We start from the raw sequence: 22675 nt of genomic DNA, 5'->3' as shown, positions 1-22675 counted from the left end.
TGGGGATATCCGTCACAGATGTATTGGTGATGGGAAAGGCTAGTTTGCCGCAGATGTGAAGATGAGGTAACCAACAACTGGCTTCTGCCTATCACAGATAACCAAACCATTTGTTCATTGTTATTGTCATTAAGATAGATTTATCACTTCAGATTGATTGGAGAATGGGATAAGAATGGTGGGAAGGTGAGGTTGGGAGGGGGAATTGTGGTTAGGGACCTATATTAACACCCCAATTTTCTGTGTCCAGTGTGCTCTGACACTGAGAGGACCCCCAGTCCTTTTGATGTCTGGGTTGCCCTTTCCCGCGGGATCGTAATAAATTTTCCTTTCTACTTTCACCTTGAGATGCCTCTGTTTTTAATTCTTGGATTCGTAAAATCCATCCCACACAACTATATTACATTTCATTTTATTAAGTCTCTATCAGTAGATATAGTAGTCCAAAGGTAGCCCAAGGAGCCCTGGGAGTTGCTGAGATTCTTTTAAGGGATCTACAAGGTCAAAACTATTTTCATAATAATACTAATGTGTTATTTGCCCATTCAAATACTTCTGTCTTTTCCAAATACATATCTGTGTAAGGCTAGATTTTCTTAATATACTTCCATAAAAACAATATATTGCAACAAATTGAATGGAGAAACAGATATGAGAATACAGCCAGTCGTTAAAGAGATTGCAAAAGTATATGAAATAATACCATTCTCCTCACTGATTTTTGTTTTGCTTTGGAAATATAGTTATTTTTAATAAAATATGTTATTTACATTAATATGTAATGTATTTATCATTGTTTTAATAATTAAATACATATTTTTAAATTATCAATTTTATTTTAATACCATTTGATATGGTAAATATTGACAGATATAACCTACACACAGCCTCGTTAGGGTCCTCAATCATTTTTAAGAGTTATAAAGGGGTCCTGAAACCCCCAAGGGTAAGATCTGCTGGTCTAATCTGTTGAGAGCTTCTTAAATTACAAGTCTATCAACCAACACATCAGTCATCATTCCCAGCTTTGTGTCATCTGAAAAACTGTCAAAAGCATGCTATTTATGCTTTTTTTGGGGGAGGGGGCAGGGAAATTGGGGCTAAGTGACTTGCCCAAGGTCATACAGCTAGTAAGTGTGTCAAATGTCTGAAGCTGGATTTGAACTCAGGTCCTCCTGACTCCAGGGCCAGTGCTCTACTCACTGCACCACCTAGCTGCCCCTACCCAATTCTCTCTTAACCATTTTTGTTTTCTCTTTTCCAGGCTGTAGATCTTTCTCCTTGAAAGAAAAAAAAATAGAAGCAAAATAGAAATTAAGTAGTTCTACTTTTCCTCTGTCATCCACTAAAATCATCCACTTTTAACAGCATCCCTATCCCTTCTTTGTTCTTTTTACTTCCTACTTAGCTTTACATATGAAGAAAACTTTGGTTCCTTTTGTGTACATAATACATATACATGTGATATACATATGTATATATATGTATATATATACACACACACATATTTATTACACACATAAAATGTATATTAGTTAAAGAGAAAGAAAAAGGAAGGAAGGTGGGAAGGAAGGAAGCAATTATTAGGCTCTGTCTTTCTAGCTCTGATAAAACATTACCTTTGTACTTTTTTCACGCAGATCATAGCTACTTTAGCAATAAGCCCACTTAGTCACTCTGAGCTTTGACCTGCCTATTCTTCTAGCAGAATTAGGAAAATTGAGAGCAGGCCAGCACTGGAGCCTTGCATGATTTAGGAGCTGATAAGAATATAGCTTCCCCAAGGATTCAAAGTGGGAGGGCTAGGAGGATGGTGGTTGATACTCACTAAGAGACTTGGGTGAGCTAGCTAATCTTATCTAGTGGTTAATGCCCCAGGGTCTCAGACCCAAGGGTCAATTATAAATTCCAGAGGGTAGGGATTGTGTCTTATTTTCCTAGTGTCTTCCCTAATTGGTATCACAATGTTCCTTTATGTTATGGGTGCTTAAATGCTCAATAACATAAGAGAAAGTTTTTGACTCTTGATGGGAAAGCATCCCTCTCCTCCCAGTCCCTATACATACATACATACTCCTTCAGGGTTGTAATATGTTTTTTCTAGTTACTTTAACAGAGTTTTACATTCTTGCTAATTGCACTGATACCTATCCATGAAATTCATCAGCCCTTAATTTGGATATTAGCATGTAGAGACCAAGTTCCCTATATACTGTCTTTTTAAAAAATTTTATTGTTTTATTATTTAATATTTTTAAGTTTTCAGCATTGATCTCTACAAGATTTTGAGTTACAAATTTTATCCCCATTTCTACCCTCCCTCCACCCCAAGATGGCATATATTCTGATTGCCCCTTTCCCCAGTCTGTCCTCCCTTCTGTCACTCCACTCCCCCTCATCCCTTTTCCCCTTACTTTCTTGTAGGGCAAGATAGAATTCTATACCCCATTGCTTTTATATCTTATTTCCCAGTTATATGTAAAAACAACTTTTTTTTTTAGCATTTGTTTTTAGAACTTTGAGTTCCAAATTCTTTCCTTTCTTCCTTCCCCACCCACCCTCCTTGAGAAGGCAAGCAATTCAACATAAGCCACATATGTATCATTATGCAAAACACTTCCATAACAGTCATGTTGTGAAATACTTACTATATTTCCCTCCAACCTATACTGTCCCCCTTTATTCAGCTTTCTCCCTTGACCCTGTCCCTTTTCAAAAGCATTTGCTTTTGACTACCTCCTCCCCCTATCTGCCCTCCCTCCTTTCATCTCTCCTCTCATATCCCCTTCCCCTCTACTTTCCTGTAGGGTAAGATACCCCATTGAGTGTGTATGTCATTCCCTCCTTAAGTCAAATCCAATGAGAGCAAGATTTACTCATTCCCTGTCACCTGCCCCCTCTTCTCTTCCAATAGAACTGCTTTTTCTTGCCACTTTTATGTGACATAATTTACCCCATTCTATCTCTCCCTTTCTTCTTTTCCCAATATATTCTTTTCTCACCCATTAATTGTATTCATTCATTTGTTTGTTTGTTTTTTAGATCTCATCCCTTCATATTTAACTCACCCTGAGCCCCCTGTCTCTCTCTCTCTCTCTCTCTCTCTCTCTCTCTCTATATATATATATATATATATATATATATATACACACACACACACACACACACACACACATATATGTATGTATGTATGCATACATATTCCCTTCAACTACTCTAATACTGAGAGAGGTCTCATGAGTTACAAATATCATCTTTCCATGTAAGAATATAAACAAAACAGTTCGACTTTAGTAAATCCCTTGTGATTACCTTTTCATTCTTCTTTTGATTCTTGTATTTGAAAGTCAAATTTTCTATTCAGCTCTGGTCTTTTCACTGAGAAAGCTTGAAAGTCCTCTATTTTATTGAAAATCCATATTTTGCCTTGGAGCATGATACTCAATCTTGCTGGGTATTCTTAGTTTTAATCCTGCCTCAATTGACCTCCAGAATATCATATTGCAAGGCCTTCGATCCCTTAATGTAGAAGTTGCTAGATCTTGTGTTATCCTGATTGTGTTTCCACAATACTCAAATTGTTTCTTTCTGGCTGCTTGCAATATTTTCTCCTTGACCTCGGAACTCTGGAATTTGGCAACAACATTCCTAGGAGTTTTCTTTTGGGGATCTTTTTCAAGAGGCAATGGGTAGATTCTTTCAATTTCTATTTTACCCTCTGGTTCTAGAATATCAGGGCAGTTTTCCTTGATAATTTCTTGAAAGATGATGTCTAGGCTCTTGTTTTGATCGTGGCTTTTAGGTAGCCCAATAATTTTAAAATTACCTCTCCTGAATCGATTCTCCAGGTCAGTGGTTTTTCCAATGAGATATTTCACATTGTTTTCTATTTTTTCATTCTTTTGGTTCTGTTTTATAATTTCTTGATTTCTCATAAAGTCACTAGCTTCCACTTGCTCCATTCTAATTTTTAAGGTAGTATTTTCTTCAGTGGTCTTTTGGACCTCCTTTTCCATTTGGCTAATTCTGCCTTTTAAGGCATTCTTCTCCTCATTGGCTTTTTGGAGCTCTTTTGTCATTCGGGTTAGTCTATTTTTTAAGCTGTTATTTTCTTCGTTATTTTTTGGGATCTCCTTTAGCAAGTCATTGACTTGTTTTTCATGATTTTCTTGTATCACTCTCATTACTCTTCCCAATTTTTCCTCTACTTCTGTTACTTGCTTTTCCAAATCTTTTTTTGAGCTCTTCTGTGGACTGAGACCAATTCATAGTTTTCTTGGAGGCTTTTGATGTAGGTTCTTTGACTTTGTTGACTTCTCCTGGCTGTATGTTTTGATCTTCTTTGTCACCAAAAAAAGATTTTATAGTCTGAGTCCTTTTCTACTGGTTGCTCATGTTCCCAGCCAACTACTTGATCCTTCAGCTTTTTGTCAGGGTATGACTGCCTTCAGAGTGAAGAGTGCTTTGTCTAAAGCTTCAGGGGTCTTGCACCGTTGTTTTCAAAGCTATTTCTACACAGCAAGCTCTGCCACACCAGTGCTCCTCCTCGCCCAAGAACCGCCAACCAGGACCGTGACCCAGATCCAAGCAGGGCAAAGCAAGAGAACCCTGCTTCTGTGCAGCAAAGCAATCCCTGCACTCCCACTCTGATCTGCCACTTGATTGCTCCCACTGGGTGGGCCTGGGGCTGGAAGCAGCCTCTGCTGGAGCTCTGGAAGCAACTGCAGGAACTTCCTGCCACCTCTGCCACCCCAGGGCTGGGGCTGGACCATGCACTTCTCTCACCTAGATTTAGCAGTTTTCCCACTGACCTGCTAAGTTGTCTTTGGCATTTGTGGGTTGAGAAGTCTGGCAACAGCTATAGTTCAGTGATTCATGGCCCCAAGACCTGCTCCACCCAATCCATTCCTAGCCTGGTTGTTCCCCGGTGTGGTCCATGCTGGGCTGCATTCTGCTCCCAGTACAATGCGATAGACCCTTCCCAGTGACCATCAATGAAGTCCTAGGCTGGAGATCTGCTTCACTCTGTTATTTCGTGGGTTCTGTAGCTCTAGAATTTGTTCAGAGCCATTTTTTATAGGTGTTTGGGGTAGAGCTTAAGCGAGTCCCTGTTTTCTAGCCTCCATCTTAGCTCTGCCCCACCCATATACTGTCTTAATAAAATAATCTCTATATAAAGTAAAGAATAAATATCTGGTTAATTTGTACACACACACACACATACATATATATGTATATGTATATGTATATGTATATGTGTATGTATATGTATGTGTGTGTGTGTGTGTGTGTGTGCATATATATATATATATATATATATATATATATATATATATATATATTACCCCACTTATGACCACAAATCATTTTGTAAAGCTTTTTTGAAAAAAATTTAGGTCATGTTTTTTTCTTACAAAGAATGAACAATTCCAGGAATTTAAATTTTATTATGGCTCATTTCATAACAATATTGTTCTGAGAAATATGATTTTAGTTCCCTGACATCATTGGATAGTACATGATACAGATTTTTACCACTCCTAGGCTACTCTGTTTCTCATCTGTAAAATGAAGGGGATGAACCAGCAGGTCCCTAAGGACCCTTCAAAGTCTTAACTATTGTACCATTTTGTGATGGCAAAATATCAACAACTCTTGTGTGTTTTTTGGGGGGGGTTGGTTTTTTTTTGTGGGCTAAGGGTGCCTCTATTGTCCTTTAAGGTTTGTGTGCAATGGGCTATCTTTGGTATAAACATATTTCATCCTCTTGTGGCACTCCTAAGCCTACTCCTTTTGGGGGGAGCATTCCATATCTTGAATCTTCAATGCTAGAAATCTCCAGCCCCGTGCTGTTTTCAGCTTAGTCTAAGTAGAGAACCCAAACCATGGCAGCAAATTCCCTTTAACATCAGAGACAGATAACCAACTAGATATGCCTGCTAGAGACCTTACCTCTTCTTCAAAAACACGTAGTTCCTACCTGCTTCTTTATTGCTCTAAGGCCGGGGTTCTTTTAACTTCTGTGTTATGGATCCCTTTGTCCGACTTGTGAAGCCTGTGAAACCCTTGTTGAAATAATGTTTTTAAATGCATAAATTTTTTTTTAAAAGCCCATAGGATTACAATGGAAAACAATTATATTGAAATACAGTTATCAAAATATTTTTAAAGCAACTTCATAGACCCCAAGTTAATCATTTGTTTAATTTGTGGGCTGCTCTTGGCTGACTTCTTTAGTGTGTAGGTTATTCTAGTATTTTGAACTATTCTGGTCTAGAGGACAGAATCCAGACATCCCCATTCTGAAGTAGGAGGACTGCTGAGAGCTTAGCATCATCTATGTGTATCAAATTATAGGGTTAAAGAATCATAGATATGGAGTTGGAAGGACCCCTTAAGATCAGACAAGCTAACCACTTCATTTTAAAAATAAGGAGAGCAAAGCACAAAGAGATTCTGAGAATGACCTTTTGCTGTCTTCAGCTGCCTTCCTTCTCCTTCCTTGTCTGGTGATTACTATACAGGAGGTGCTCCTCTGGTGACTGAGGTCTGAATGTACACTCCCCCATTTGGTGATTGACAGGTAACTGAGGGATTCAAGCGAAGGTCACATTGTTTGCCCAGAACCCTCTTCCCTTGGTCCTTGCTTCCCCATGTCCCTGAGTATCTCAAATTGGGCCTTACGCCTTTCTCTGTGTACATTAAAACATATTAGTAACCCAGCCCTATTGTTTTTAGCACCACTGGCCATTGTCTCTCTTTTGTGAAAGTCTCTTAAGTTCCAAACAGCTACAAGTAGGTAATGGATACATGCTATGCCGTGTGGAGCATCTTCCAATTTTAGAAAAAGGCAGGTACCTGAGGAATTGCATTACTCTTTTTGACTACTAGGAGAATTCCAATTTATTGAATGAAATGAGGATTTGGCAATTATTAAATTAATTTAACTGAAATCAATAACCAAATTGATCATTTAAACCCTTAATTTGATTTAGGGACCTTTGTAGTGCTAGGAAGCAATCACCTGACCAGAATTTTCAGAAGAATCTGAAGGTAGGAAACTGGATTTCTTTGGTCTTCTTTTGGTTTAAAAGGACTAATAAAGGACACTTGAAAAGTGTCTCATTTACAACTGGAAAGTAATTTAAGCACTAGGAGAGCCAGACTCTAGGAACATCCTTTTTTCCCTCCATCTAACCACCTAAGGTATTTACTCAGTGTATACTGTAAATATCATCATCATTAGTAGTAGGAACAACAGCATAAGAGTGTGCTTGGTTCAGCTCATACTGGCTGGGGAGAGCCAGTTGTTAAACATTCAATGTGAGTATTCACACTTTGGAAATTAGCAAACAGTGTGCAAATCAGGCTTCGGTTTCTTTGTTCTGTCGATTGTTAAGGCTTTAGGAAATGATGGTGAAAAATGTTAATAATGCTTTGTTGTTGCTGTTCAGTTCTGTTAGACTCATCTGAGGTTTTCTTTTTCTTGGTGTTCCTACAATGGTTTGTCTTTTCCTTCTCCAGCTCATTTTGCAGATGAGGAAGTGAAGCAAATAGGGTTAAGTGACTTGCCCAGGATCACACAGCTGTTAAGTGTTTACAGCCAGATCTGAACTCAGGAAGATGAGTCTTCCTGACTCTAGGTCTGGAGCTGTATCCACTGTGCCACCTAGCTGCCCATTAATAATGCAGATTAAACTTTAAAGTATGTCCTGCATACACTTGCCCCCAGAGAACCTGTCAAGCATTTACCAGCACATTCGTGTATTTAAATGGTGCTTTATATATAGTTTTTATTTGATTTTTCAGATGAGCATTTGATGGAGGTAGTATAAGTATTATCATCTCCATTTTGCAAACGAGGAGTCTGGGACACAGAGAGATAAAAGACTTGCCCAGGGACCCACTGCTCTCCATTAATGGAGATTGGACTTGAACCCAGGACTTACTATCTAGTGTGCTTCCTTTTATTCCACAGATGGCTCTTAGTACATATAATTACAATGTGTATAAATATACAAAATGCAGTAAGAAGTCTATTAGGACATTGCTTATGCTAGTCTACATAAAAAGCATATACTTCACTTTCAAATACAAGTACTGGACAGTCTATATGTAAACTACATTTACGGTTAAGAAAATACAATGTTTTTAAGACAAATATTCTTTTACTAGAGCTGGTATCTTAGATTTACTGTCATTTCCAAAGAGATGAGGTCCTTTTAGATAATCACAATTGCACTTCTGCTATTTGGAGATTTCATTGTTTATCCTCATTATGATTGTTACCACCATCACCATTACTTATGTCATCATCACCACCATCATCATCAGTCATTATTGTTAGTTAAAGATGAAAGAGTAGAAAATGTTTTATGCTGGGAATTTCTAAAACAGGGACAACATTGTCTCCTTAGTCATTTAATGGACACTTAAATTAGGATCATTGATTTTCCCGCAGTATGTCCAACCACTCCTCAGATTTAAATGGGTATAAAGCAGCTTATGGTTGACCCTTTCACTGCTCTATGTGCAAGGCTTCCATCAAAGTCAGTGAACATTTGTGAGAGTCGATGGCAGAATCAGATCCTATGTAGAGGGGAAACTTGCCCGGTCTTCCTGGTGGAAACTGTACATGAGCTGTCCCTAATGATCTTAGGCAGCTAGATAGTGCAGTGGATAGAGTGCTGGGCCTGGAGTCAGGAAGACCTGAGTTCAAATTCAGCCTCAGACCCTTACTAGCTGTGTGACCCTGGACAAATCACTTAACCTGTTTACCTCAGTTTCCTCATCTGTACAATGGAGATAATAATAATAATAGCACCTACTTCCCAGGGCTGTTGTGAGGATCAAATGAGATAATACTTGTAAAGCACTTAGCACAGTGCCTGGCACATAGTAAGTGCTATATAAATGCTAGCCATCATCGTTGTTATCACTAATATTGTCAGTTACCACCTGGGATCAGTGAGAGGATAGAATAAGATAATATTTGTAAAGCATTTTCCAAACCTTTGAGGGCAATATAAATGCTATGATTGTTGTTGCTTGTTCACTGTTGTTAGTTTCCCATCTACAGAAAATAAGATCAATATACAAGCTATGAGGAATGGACAAGACATTGCTCAAAATAAAGTCTATTTACCTTTCTAAGAGAGACATTTTGTGCCTGATCTTTGGTGGTCTTTAGACTCTGCAGCCTTTGCAGTGGTTCAGAACGGACTGGGCTTCGTGTTTGCAGCAGGCTAGCATTACTGAGATTTGACTCTGTACGGATGTTTGTTGGTGGCCAATGATGAGGAAAGCACCTTAAGGTCTTTCAGTATTAGGGCTTGGTTAAAAAGAACTGCCCATCAACCAGTCAGATGGGCAGCAGGTTTTACAGTTGGTGGTCTGTTTCTTTGAGAGCTGTAGGACTGTCTTGTTTTTTATTTAAAGTTACCGTTGAAGGACTTTTTATATTTTATTTTTAGAGTTTGGGTAGAGGTGTGTTTTGATCTTGGCATGAATGTATACCTATTTAGGGCCCAGTCCAGATTGAAATTTTTTTTCTAAAATCACCATGGTATAGTGGAAAGGCCAGATAATCGACAGTCAAAAGATCGAGGTGCTAGCCTTGGCTCTGCCACGAATTTACAATGTAACCCTGTACAATTCAACCTCTTTTGGTTTCAGTTCCATCATCTACAAAATGGTGGTGGAGTGTCAGACTACATGACTCCTCTGATCCTTCTCAACACTAAGATTATAGTAACTGTTGCTTTCAGGATGTATCCTGCAGATCACCAGAGATTTTGAATTTATAGGAAAAGTTTAACAAAAAACTGGAATTAAGACATACACCAAAGTATTTGTAGCAGCATCTCTTATAGTAATAGATAAATAGAACAAAGCAGATGCTCATTGATTGCAGAATGGCTGCATACAGTATGATTCATCAATGTAATGAATTATAACTGTTCTGTAAGAAATTATGACTATAACGCATATAGGAAAGCATTAAAAGACTTATATGAACTGATGCAAAGTGAAGTAAGTAGAACCAGGAAAACAATATACACAAAGACTACAAGAAAGTGAATGAAAAGAAACAACAAATTAATCAAAACTGCATGCAGTGAAAAATTATGGCTAACTTTGGCACCAAAGAAGAGAAATAAAAAAGCATCTACCCCTCTTTGCAGAGGTGGGAGACTATGGTTGTAGAACATTTAATATAATGCCATGTACAATTAATATATTAGTTAGTTTTGCTGAATTTTTTTCTTCTATAAATTCACCGTTATAAGGAATGTACAAGGAATCCCTCTCTGGGAGAGACATGTTTGGAAATGTAGGTAACATAAAACCAAAAGATATAAATAAAATTAATTTTTTAAAAAGAATCTCAAAATATTTGGAAACCACTTTCATGACCCCCAGTTCCCTCTTTTAGTACAGGTCATATATCTCCAGTTTCTTAAGCCATACTCCATATGATGCGGTGTCCAGACTTGTCCCTATTTTGTTCACTCTTCCCTCTAGTTTGTTAACATCTCTTAAAATATGGTACCCAAAATGGAGGTCAGTGCTTCACATACAAATTGATTGGTGCAAAGTAAGTGGGACTAATATTTTCAGCCAGCTAAATCAGTGGTTCCCAACCTTTTCAAGTTGAAGATCAAAGAACTCTATTTGATACTACTTGAACTATTAGTATTCATTGATTTAAAACATTATGACAGAACTACTATGAATTAAATGTGCTTAAAATTAATTTTTATTTTATTAGTTACATTGACATATGTTTGAAAAATAGTAATACATATAGGAATAAGATATTATTTATTCAGGTTACACAGGGATGTGCTGGTTAATGTTTAACAATAGCTCTTGGGGAGAAAATTGTTCCCATGACTCACTTTTATGTTTAATCTGTGTTATTAGTATTTTCTCCATCACTTTCTTAAGTCTAGACAAGCAACAAAACAGTAAATGAAGCCCCGATTTGTAGTGCTTGCCAATTTCTGTTGTGTAAATACTAACACTGAAAATTTAACAATAGGCTCTCTCTCCGGAGCTGGTATGAGCTGGCTCCAGCATATCTCTGAGCTTATAGAACTTGTTTGTTTATTTATGATACTCAGTAACCTTGCACATTTTGTTGGAGCCCCAGATGAATAAAATGAGAATTTTTAGTGATAAGCTCCTTATAACAGTTCTATAGCTCTCCCTTGGTCTTAGTTTCCTCATCTACAAAATGAGGGACCTGGAATAGAGAGCCTCTTAGTTCTCTTTTGATGCTATGAGCCTATGACTTCTGCCGACAGGTTGGAAACCAATGATGTAAGTTCAGCCCAAGGCACTAATGAATATTTTCATGGCTTTTAAAGCAACGTCATTATGCTATTGACTTACTGATTCATAATAATCTACTTTTAAATCAGTTCTCACCCATATTATACATGTGGGATGGGTATATTGAATTAAATGCAAGGCTTTTCATTTTTTGCCTTGTTAAAATTCATCTTGTTTATTTTAGTCCATCATTCTAGCCCTTTTGAGGTTCAGTTCAATTCAACAAATATTTACTAAGTGGGTGCTACATATAAAGTATACAGTAGGCAAAGAAGAATATGATAGGGTCACTGAAGTCAGTGACCTTGAGCTTACAGGATATTGGGAGAGATGACATATGAGCAATTAACTCTAAGACAAGGTAGATTTTGATAGTGCGAGGAGAGGTACAAAGTGCTATGTCACCACATCAGAGAACAGGGGAGTCACTTCTGGCTTGGTATTACATAAGCCTTCATAAAGGCAATGGCCTTTAAGAAGGACAGATTGGAGGTAAGGATGGGAGATGGAGGTAAGGAGGTAAAGATGGAGGGAACAAAGTGAGCAAAAAAAAAAAAAAGAGATGGACAACCAAGGAGTGCCCAAGGATTATGTTTGATGTACTGTATACAGTCTAGTTTTTCTGGGATATATTGTGTATGGAGATGATTAATGAGGCATGCAGTTGAAAAGATAGGTTGGGACCAAATTATGAAGGATTTTGACAAGTGAAGGAATCTAGACTTTTTGTAACTTCTGAAATTTGTTATTTAATTTATCAATCATTCTTGAGCAGATGCTATGCTTCCAGTACTTTGATAGATTAACCACAAATATGAATGAATGGATGAGTAATTCCTCTGAGAGCTGTTTGTTAGCAAGCAAATAAGAAAGAGCTCTGGTTATGGACAATTCTAGTTTAACTAGTGACATACACAAGGAGGCAAACGTTTTTGCTGCATTTCAAATATTTTAATAATTTTAGTATTTTTATACCACAAAGTGTAAATATGACTGAAGTTCTCTGATTGGATAATTAAAAAAAGCATGTGTCTAAATAACCTAAGTAACTATTAACATATACTCGGCCCGGGGTAGTGTGGCTGAATCCTAAAGTTTACAGAGCTTGACTCATGCAATGTTTAATTATTCCAGCAGGTGTCACCATTTGCCAATACTTTAACCCCAATATGCGTTCCTTTAATAATGAAATCTAAAAATTTTCAAAAATCAGTACCTGATGAATAAGTAGAATGAATAAACAGTTCTCAAAAGAAGCAAAAGCTCTAAATAACCATAGAAAAGAATTCCCTAAATTACTAATAGTAAGAGAAATATAAATCGAAATGACTGTGAACTTTTACCTCAGACACAGCAAACTGGCAAAGATGACAACATATGGGAATAATTAATGTTGGAGAGGTTGTGGGAAAACAGGCACATGAATATAATACTGACAGGGCTGTGAATTGGTCTAGCAATTCTAGAAAGCTGTTTAGAATAATGATAAGAAAATGATTTCAGGGGTGAGGAACCTGTAGCCTTGAGGCCATATGTGGCCCTCTAGGTCTTCAAGTAGGGCCCTTTGACTGAATCCAAATTTGGTTAAACTTGGCCTCGAGGCTGCAGGTTCCCCATCCCTGGATACCCTTGACCTAATGATCCCACTGCTAGGCATATACACCACGGAGATCAAAGACAGAAAGGAGAGTCCCATTTACATAAAAATGTTTATAACAGCATTTTTTTTTATAGAAGTGAAAACTGGAACAAAGCATATGCCTGTCAGTTGGGGAATGGGTAAAGAAATTTTGACACATGAATAATAAAATAGTACTGTGCTGTGAGAAATAATTAATATGAAGAATATAAAGAAACACAGGAAGACTTTTATGAATTAATGCAAAGTGAAGTAAGCAAAACCAGAAGAAAATATGTAAAATAGCTACAAGAATATGTGTGGAAAGAAAAAACAACTGAAAATGAATACTGTAATTATAGTGACCAAACTCGGCTCTGAAGAAGAGATGAGAAAAATGTCTTTCCCTTCTCTGTAAAGGTGAGGTACCATGGGTATAGAACATTCCATATATTGCCAAACTCAGTGGACATGTTGTTTAGTTTTGCTGACCTGCTTATTTTCTCCTCTCTCTCATTCTTCCTTATTCTTTGGTGGGAGTTAGGAGAGACATATTTGAAAATGAAGATGATGAAATGGGGAGAAAATTTGTAATTCAAACTCTTGTGAAAATCAATGCTGAAAACTAAATATATTAAATAAAAAAAAAGTTAAAAAAAAAGGAAAATGAAGGTGATGTAAAAACAAAAGAATCAAAACAAATTTTAAATAAAAAATTAATCACAGTCTAATTCCCTCCTTTATATTTTTGAATGCCTTGTCTTATATGTAGGGGAAAGATCTGTGTAGTGTACCTGTGGAAAAAAGAACTTACTGTGCTTGGTGTAATTCAGCGAACATGAATATGTGACAACGTCATTGTTTTTTGCTTTGCTAAAATGCCAAGATATGCACTTTCCTTTCATTTGTAACCCAATGCCTCTTCTGACACAGAATGTCACTCTGAGGACATTCTTCCATCATAGTGCAATTGTTTTAAATGTTAGGACACATAGACTGAAAAAGGATTATGTATTAAAGAGACAATCTTCTCATCCTGGAAGAAATTGAGATGCTCTCAAGAAAGACAATATGTGGCCAGGTCATAAGGGTGGGAGCAAGACACTGGCTCTAGATTCAAGTAAGAAGAGGGACAGCAGGACCGCTTACTACTGTTGCCACAATCTAAGGGTAAGCCATGAGCATGCCATAAAAGAGACTATGGCTTGCTTGGGTCAGCCAAGACAGATGGTTGTGATGCTTTTATATTTCCCCTTCCATTTCAGGAACAGTGTATTCCTTTCCAAATCTTATTCCTATTCTTCACTGTTACCTTTATATTTTCTGTCTAATTGGTTTTGAATAGGCAACCACCTCCACAAGGTTACTGAACACAGTTGATCTCTGTGTTCTATTATTTGTGAATAGGGAATTGCAAAGAGGAACAATGAATGGTTCTGGTATACAGACAAAAGTGAAAGTACACTCCATATTGTCAGGACTCTGTCTTGACTGGGGGCACCTAAAATATAAAGGAGAGGCTATTATTTATATTCAATATTTTTATAAACACAGCCAAGAAGGATGAGGGACCATGTGAACTCAGAGACCTCACTATTGTCCTTAGGCATGATTCAGTATAGAACAGTGTCATTAGGGGACAGAGGCTTATCAAGTTGGAAGGATGTTTTGGCAAGTTGACCCCCGTCATTATTCACATCATTGTTCTCCGAAGTGAGAGGCTGATTAGAAGAATTTGGCTGAAGAACTTATTCTTGCCCCCCAGCCAGCTGAAGAGAAGAACTGGGAATGGGTAGCTCTGGGCCTCATCTAAGAAGTAGGTGGTTTTCTGCTAACTTGAACCTCTCTAGCTCTAGATCTGCTATATACTTATGACTGTCTATCTGAACAAGCCACCATTTCTGAAGACGAGGGGAAACAACTATAAATTTCCAAGAGAAACTGAATTTCCCAGACTGGGCAACTTTCCTAAAATTGGTGGTAGTGGTCAAGGGGGATAGAAAAGGCTTGGCCTTGAAAGAGTGGTGCCAGAGTCAATTGTGTTACATGAAGTTATACAAAGTAGTTCAATGGAAGGTAGTTTGAGAAGGAAAGTACTAGCAGTTGGAAAGAATCTGGAAAGACTTTGTGCAAAAAAAAAAAATCATGCCTAACAGCATCTTAAAAGAAGAAAGGGATTCTATGACACAGGAAGGAGGAGGTAAGGAGAGAGTATGAACTCCCCAGTACTCTTAGGGACTATATACTCTAGGCATGGAAAATGGCTGGGGCAATGGCCTGTAGAAATGGAAGGAAGGAAGGTCGGTCAGTCAGGACATTTGTCTTGGACAGAGACAGCAATTCTGTGGGGGAAAATAAATTATTATATTTGACTCTATTTCATCTTAATGAACCTAAAAAAACCCACAAACCCAACAGCCCCCATACAAAGACTATAAAGAGAGTAACATTTATTTTTATGAAGATGAAGGGCTTTTGTGCATGTGAAAGTATGACCTAGGTATTCTAACATCCGAACTCACAAAAATGAGTCTTCCTGATTCCAGGCCCAGCATACTGTGCACTGCACCACCTAGCTGCCCTCTAGTATCCCCTCCCCAGTTCTAGCAAAGCATTGAACACACCAAGGACTTGATAAATATTAATTGAATGAATTAGAACCATCAATCCTTTCTTGATATTTGGTAGAACTCAAATTAGGGTCTTATGGTATTGCCCCTCTGCCTGCTTTTAATTTGTTACTGTATAGCTAGGTGGTGCAATGGACAGGCTTGGAGTCAGGAAGACTTTCGATCAAATCTAGTCTCAGATAACTACTAGCTCTGTGATCCTGGGCAAGTCATTTAATTCTGTTTACCTCAATTGCCTCATCTGTAAAATCAGCTGGAGAAGGAAATGGCAAACCTCTCTAGTATCTTTGCCAAATGGGATCACGAAGTCAGACATGACTGAAAGAACTCAACAACAGTAACAACGTATAGTATTTAGGGGTACTAGACAGCATCTTAGTTTCCTAAAAAAGTTAAGGCTCATCCAAGTGCTCTATCCTGCTAGGGAAGAACTTGCTCACTCCTAAATAAGCCTGTATAATCGTGTCCCCTTTCTTGTTACCTGGCTTATTTTCCAAGAAGATTTAAGGTTACTGGATGAGACTGAGCCGATGGAGGTGATGGTGGTGGAAATGACAGTGCTAATGAGCTGGAGGACATCGTTCAGGTAGTGTGGTCACCGCTGAGATTCCCTCAGTTGGATTGCTAAGATTCACAGGAAAGTGTTTGTAGTAGTTTTAGAAACAAAAGCTCTTGTATTATGCTTGATGAATGTATGAAAAGTTCCTAGGCATGTTTTACAAATGATATCCTATAGCAGACCGCATCTTAGTTACATAATTAACTGAAAGATTCAGGGATACATTGTGATGATAGCAGTGCCCTTTTTGGTTTGACTTAAACACAATTTACCTTCCCAACTCCCTAATCCCTCCCCCTCCCCTGCCCCTATACTGCAGATTACATATGGGTTGATTTAATTTTCAGTGATCTGGCAGCTAAATTCTACAGTGCACGACATCTAGGAATAGCACCTAGTGCCAAATGGAACTGCGCAACTGCATGCTACACATAGGGCAGCTTAGTGATCTACATTGGAATTCATCAAAAGGCATTAATCAAGTGCTTACCATGTTCCAGGAACTGGTCTGGGCCCCAGTTGATGTGAGTGCAAACAGTGCCCTAGGGACTAAATTGCCTTTTTCCTGGGGTCACCCTAATGTATCTTAATACAAAGGTACCCTAAGGGATGAGTTTCTCTCCCTGGCACCCCAAAGTCTCCTTCCCTTATCTTGTGTCCAGTCTGGATTCCCTTATTCTGTGTCCTTTATCTTGTCCTTACCCTGTAAGACTTATCCTATCCCTAAATCTCCAACCCCCATAAGAAACCCTAAAACCATCCTACAGACTGTATAGCTTTTTGTCTATATAAGTTTGTTTCCTTCACTATGTCAGTGCCTTTGTTTAGCTCCTTGCTAAATGTCAGACCTGCTGCTTTCGGGTCAATAAAGCTCCCAATGGCTACAGAGAAGGTCTAAGTGAATTCTTTCACATTTGATGAACCAGGTTTCCCAATCCTGACCTCATCACCAGTGATACAAAGACAAAAGTGAAGCAATCACCGCCCACTAGCAGCTAAGGGGATGTGGAAACGTGTTTGTAGAGAAGGTGGTGCTTGTACTGAGTCTTAAAAGAAACCAGGGATTCTGGAGACAGGTGAGGACAGAGTGTATTTTAGGCATGGAGCACAGCCAAAAGAAAGACACAGAGGTAATAGGTGGAATGCCAATAGTAAGAAATCCAATTTGGGTAATAATGCATAATAAAACTGCAAAGGTAGGTTGGGGCCATGTTGAGAAGAGCTTTAAAGGTGAAAAAGAAGGATTTATATTTTATTCCAGAGGCAATAGGGATCGATTGGCATTTACTAAGGAAGGAAGTAATGACAAGACATCTGAGTTTCCAGCCTAGTAAGCCAAGCTGTCTCCCAGATGGGAACATTCTAAAAAATATTTCCCTAATCTGTGATCACTCTCCAATAGATTTCTAAGCATTGTCAACTATGAGAAATTACTTGATTGTTTGGTTCAATTTGTCCATTCATTAACTACAAAGCTATTTGTTATGAAATTACATCTTCCATCATCATCAACAACAACAAACATTTATTAAACACCTACTATGTTCCTGGTACTTGCTAAACTCTAGAAATTAAGATAAAGTGGGGTGGGGTGGGGGGAAACAATTTCTGCCCTGAAGGAGTTCATATTCAAATGGAGGAAAAAGGGCTTTCCTTCAAGAAAAAAAAATCACCACACTGTATCCAATGAAGTATGTCCTTCATAAAAGGAGACACTGCAGAACATTCTGGCCATACAGTTATGTTAATGTATTGGGCAAGAAAAAAATGTCTTTTTATTATATTCTATAACTTGTCCCCCTTCCCTCTCCTTATTTTACAACAAAATAACACTTTGATGGAGAAAATGACCATCTCTTAGGCACCTATGTAACTACTCTAAGCCTTGAAATATATTTTTCTCATCTTAATGTATGAAGTCTCAGAACATGTCCTTGGATCAATTGCCGCAAGGAGGTCAATGTCCTTAACCACAGAGGAAATAAAAGGTGATGTTTTTATAGTAGGAGCAAAACTGAGATGATCTGAATGAGTTTCCCTGAACTGTGGAACAATCATTACTGACCTTCTGCACAAAAATGAAATGGTTCTTTCTTTCCTTCCATAAGAGGTTTTATACATTGAAAGTCTCAATTTGTTGAATAAATGAAATTTCAATCCAACTGGGCATATACCCTACCTTGCTCAATCACCCATAAGCATTTACTGAGTGCCTACTGATGGGCTGCTTGGACCCCAGCCCTAGGACTATATCTCTCCCTAGTCCAAAGATCTTATCTCTAGTAATAACTCACGAATGGGCCCCAGTGAGGCAAACTATCTTTCCCTGTTACAAGAACAAGCCGACCTCTATAGAATTTCTCTTATATAAACAAGACTGTCTTGTACCAGCAGAACTGTCATGTACTGGTTTCCCACAGTTACCCTACAATCCAAAGGTCAAGCTATAGACACTCAACTCCTGAGGCTGTTTTGTAACCAACCAAAAACACAACCCTTAGAAGCCCCAATCCACTCCCACCCTCTCACCCACAGGGTTGCCACTAGTGAATGACATCTTCACTCAAGGTACAGAAACTGTATGTTACCACTTAATTAGTATACTTGGCACACCATACAATGAACTTTTACTATATAAGTTTTAGCATCAACCCCATTAAGTTGCAAGTTCTCTAAGGAGCTTTGCCTGCTTCATTAGCATTGTAATAAACTTTTTGCCACTTGACTGGAAGACTACTTGAGTATGAGAATTCTTTCCAGATGGCTACACCCCATACCTTGATAGTTTTGTGGTCTCTGTACCCCTAAAACTGCCTCACTTACTCTGCAACAGACATTGTGCTTAGGATACAACAACAAAACATTTAACATATGACCAGGGTAAATTCCTCACTATTCAGGTCCTATTCTGATTAAAAGAATGGGGGAGAAACAACACAGGGATTTATTGATGAAACATTTATTTGAGTAACCCTATGTCCCTTCTTTCAAGCAATTTAGGAGTATGAAGTTAGGGTCCCTTGAAGGACAAAGCTTATTAGGCTGTAAAAGATTGTTTCTGAATTGTATTTCCCCCCTGCACCTAAACACAATACTTTGCATATGATAGGCAATTAGTAAGTTTTTGTTAAACTGAATTGAATGAATGAAACAAAAAAAAATCTTCAAGATGAAAACCAAATTTATCTTCACTGACTTAGAGCTCAGTCTAATACTATTCAGTCTGATAAACATTTATTAGGGGCCTACTATGTGCTCGCCACTGCACTAAGTGCTGTGGATACGATTAATAAAAACATAGTCCCTACAAGGAGCTTACAATCTAGAAGAGTACAGCGTGTACTCCCTGAAAGAGTAGAGTGTGTAGCCATTAAACCCTCTTCCCTTTTTTCTTTCATTAAAAAAAAAACAAATGATTATTAAAAATCTACTATTGTTAAGTGCTACACCAGGGGTGGGGTAAACAATGGTAGCAATGCCACACACTGTTTCTGAAAGAGATTAGAACCCAAGAAGCAGGCAAAGGAAAAGAGAGTACACAAATAATTATGATATAAAGGAGTGGGATAAGTACAAAAGAGAGGTCCATGGGAGAGATCTCTCCAACCTTGGTGAGGAGAGGTCTGAAAGATATGGAAAGTTTTCATGGGACAGAGGGCACTTGAGTTGGACCCGGAAGGATGGAACTTCAAAAGACAGAGATGGGTGTGGGGGGAGAACAGTCCATTCTAGGCATGGTGATCTGAGTTAGGCATGTAGATGTGAGAGGGCAAAATGAGACGGGGGAAAGGGGTAAGGAATACTTTACTTCAAATGGAATATAGAATAAGTGTAGGAGAGTGATATGTGATAAAGCTAGAAATTCATGTTGGAGCCAGATTCTGGAAGGCCTTAATTACCATTCTAAGGGTGAGCCCAGAGCCAGTTTAGACTTTGGTGGGCCACATATCTATATACAATGCCAGGAATGTGGATAGGCAGGCAATTGTCTTGCCTCCTGGACTAAGTTTTGTATCTGTGCCTTTTTCTTGCCCACTCATACATACAGAAAAGCTGAAAAAGTTTGGTGTTGAGAAAAGGGAGAGAAGTTGAGAAACTCAAGCCCTAGAGTTTTCTTGGCAGTTGTTGGGTAAGTAACCCTTATATGGATAATGGTTAGGGGTAGTCTAATCTTTGAAAATGAAAATACGGAGGCATACAGGATACCAGCCCTGAGCTAGAGAGGTTAAGGTCACCCCAAAGACACAAATCCAAGGACCAACAAATTCAGTCAAAAGCATATTTTATGCCTGAAAGAACCTAACTAGATGGGAGGAATTTGCTTTGTGTCTTTTTGAGTTTGGTACTTGGGCCAAAGAATTTCTTGTTGGAGATGGGAAGTCTTTTAGTCAAGAATCTGGAAAGGAATAAATAGATCACTTCCCTAAAGGGAAGGGGAAAAGAGGCTAAGGTTTTTAGGGAGGGTTTTTTCTAGTCCAGTGATTCAAGTAAAGGTGGTTGCTTTTCAAAAAAAAGAGTTATCAAAAAGCCATGGAGCTTTGAACAGAGAGAACATGTTGGAATCTACCCTTTTTATAACAAGAGATAGCATTCTAGCCAAGGACTCCAGCTGAAGCTGGAAGCAGAGAGTAGCTCCAGAGTTATATACATGCCCAGTGGGGCCATGTCTGGCAGGACTCGGTAAAGAACACATAGCTGGTGGAGATTATGAATCTGGCAGAGGCTACATAATGAGCAGGGCAATGTCTGTGGAAAAAACATGGCCATCGGGGATCACTAGAGAATAAGCCTAATTAGAGCAGTAAAATAGCATCACCAGGAGCCACAGGAGACATCAGTGACCCTCAGTGCCAAAGGCATGAAGTGCCCCTCCATCAATATAATCTGGCCAAATGTCTTCCCTATTTGTGTGACCTTCCAGATTTGGGCCCTTGCTCTGTGTGTTCCCAGAAGTGTGCCTGTCTGCTCCTTCCACTAATATTTATTGTAGAGAGTACCCCAGCCTTGTGGGGAAAACATTTTTAGCACTAATTATCTTTCTATGCTATTTTATTAAGCCCCTTTGTTTTCAATAAGGTGTGTTCTCTGGCTGATTATTAAAGGTAAACACACTGGTGGAACCCCATGAGTATGGTTTTAGTGTATGTAGAAACACAGAGTATTTGACCCCAGGGCTTGTCTTATCTGGGAAATCTGCCCTGAAACCACTGCAAGTTTTGCAGTGAAGGAATAAAATGGTGAGATTGGTCTGTGAGGGTATTAGTAGGGACTGGATTTGTGAGTTCGGTATAGGGTGAGTATAGGTGAGTACAAATCCTCTGCCAATGCAGGTTATCACCTGCTCTGCAACCCAAAGAGGATCCTAGAGTGCTGAGGGGTTTGCCCAGGATCACCCAGCCAGGACAGGTCAGAGGTAGGGCTGGAATCCAGGTTTTCTTGTCTTTTCTTGTCATGTTGCCACTCCCTAAGGAGGATTATTTTGGTAGCAGTCTTCTCCAGTTCAATCTTCACATAGGTGCCAAATTAATATGGATGTGACATTGTTGGCCCCTGTTCAAGATGCTCTATCACCATATCACCTATCAATTAAAATACTAACTCTCCCGCTTTGTATTTAAAGCTCTTCACAATTTGGCCCCAGCCTACTTTTCTGGGTTTATTGCATGTTATCCTCCTCCATGTAGCCAAATTAGCCTAGTTACTGTTTTTTGGTAGTTTTTTTTTTCCAATGCATCCATCTCCCCTCTTCATGTTTCTGCCCTCCCCTTTCCATGTCTTTTTCCCCGTGCATGGACTACATTCCTCCCTCACCTCCACCTCTCAGAATCGCCAGTGTCCCTTAAGTCTCTGATTGTGTCACCACCAATTGGAGACCTATTCTAATGTTTCCAGTTTTTAGTGCCCTCTTCATCCTGAAATTGTTTTGTATTTACTTATTTGTTTATGTTGTTTCTCCTCAATATAAGATCCTCAATGTGGGGGAAATTTTTATTTTTAAAATTTGCATCCCCAGTGCTTAGCACCTAGTATGTGGTTAGCAAATATTTGTAACTGAATCAATGAAGGGTAGTTGGGGAGAGGATGCTGGGGAAGCTGATTTATTGAAGACCCTACTTTATTCCAAACAGTATCTATCAATTTGATATGACTATAATTTCTGTGAGCTGTGAGCTGCAGATCATAGGAATCTGGCTGGAGGTCCTCCACCCTTGTTTTTCCTTGTCATGGTGACCAAGCTCAGCTTGGTGGAGGTAACTCAACTACATGCAAAGTCCCCCAGAATTATTTTTGTACCTCTGGACCATTCTCTCTTGTTCAGTATGAGCAGGTGTCCATCTTATGACCATCTAGTCAGTGGAAATTCCCTATGCTTCACCCATCTTATGACTACTTTATGACCACCTAGTCAGTAGAGATATTCCTTGCTTTGCCCAACTCATGACTCTGCTGATATATTGTTGTTAATTTTAGTTAATGTGTCATATGTCAATCAATGAAATTATTCTGTATCTGGTATAGCTGTTCTTGAAT

General features: G+C 38.6%; 1 protein-coding gene across 1 annotated transcript in view; it reads right to left on the bottom strand.

Annotated features, from left to right (window-relative positions):
* RGS20 (regulator of G protein signaling 20) overlaps positions 1–22675 on the bottom strand; it is a 141294-nt gene that overhangs the window by 99391 nt on the left and 19228 nt on the right. The window lies entirely within an intron of this gene.

Source organism: Trichosurus vulpecula, chromosome 1, assembly GCF_011100635.1.
Source record: "Trichosurus vulpecula isolate mTriVul1 chromosome 1, mTriVul1.pri, whole genome shotgun sequence".
NCBI lineage: Eukaryota > Metazoa > Chordata > Mammalia > Diprotodontia > Phalangeridae > Trichosurus > Trichosurus vulpecula.
Note: the sequence above shows the minus strand (reverse complement) of the source record. Positions and strands in the feature narration are given on the sequence as shown.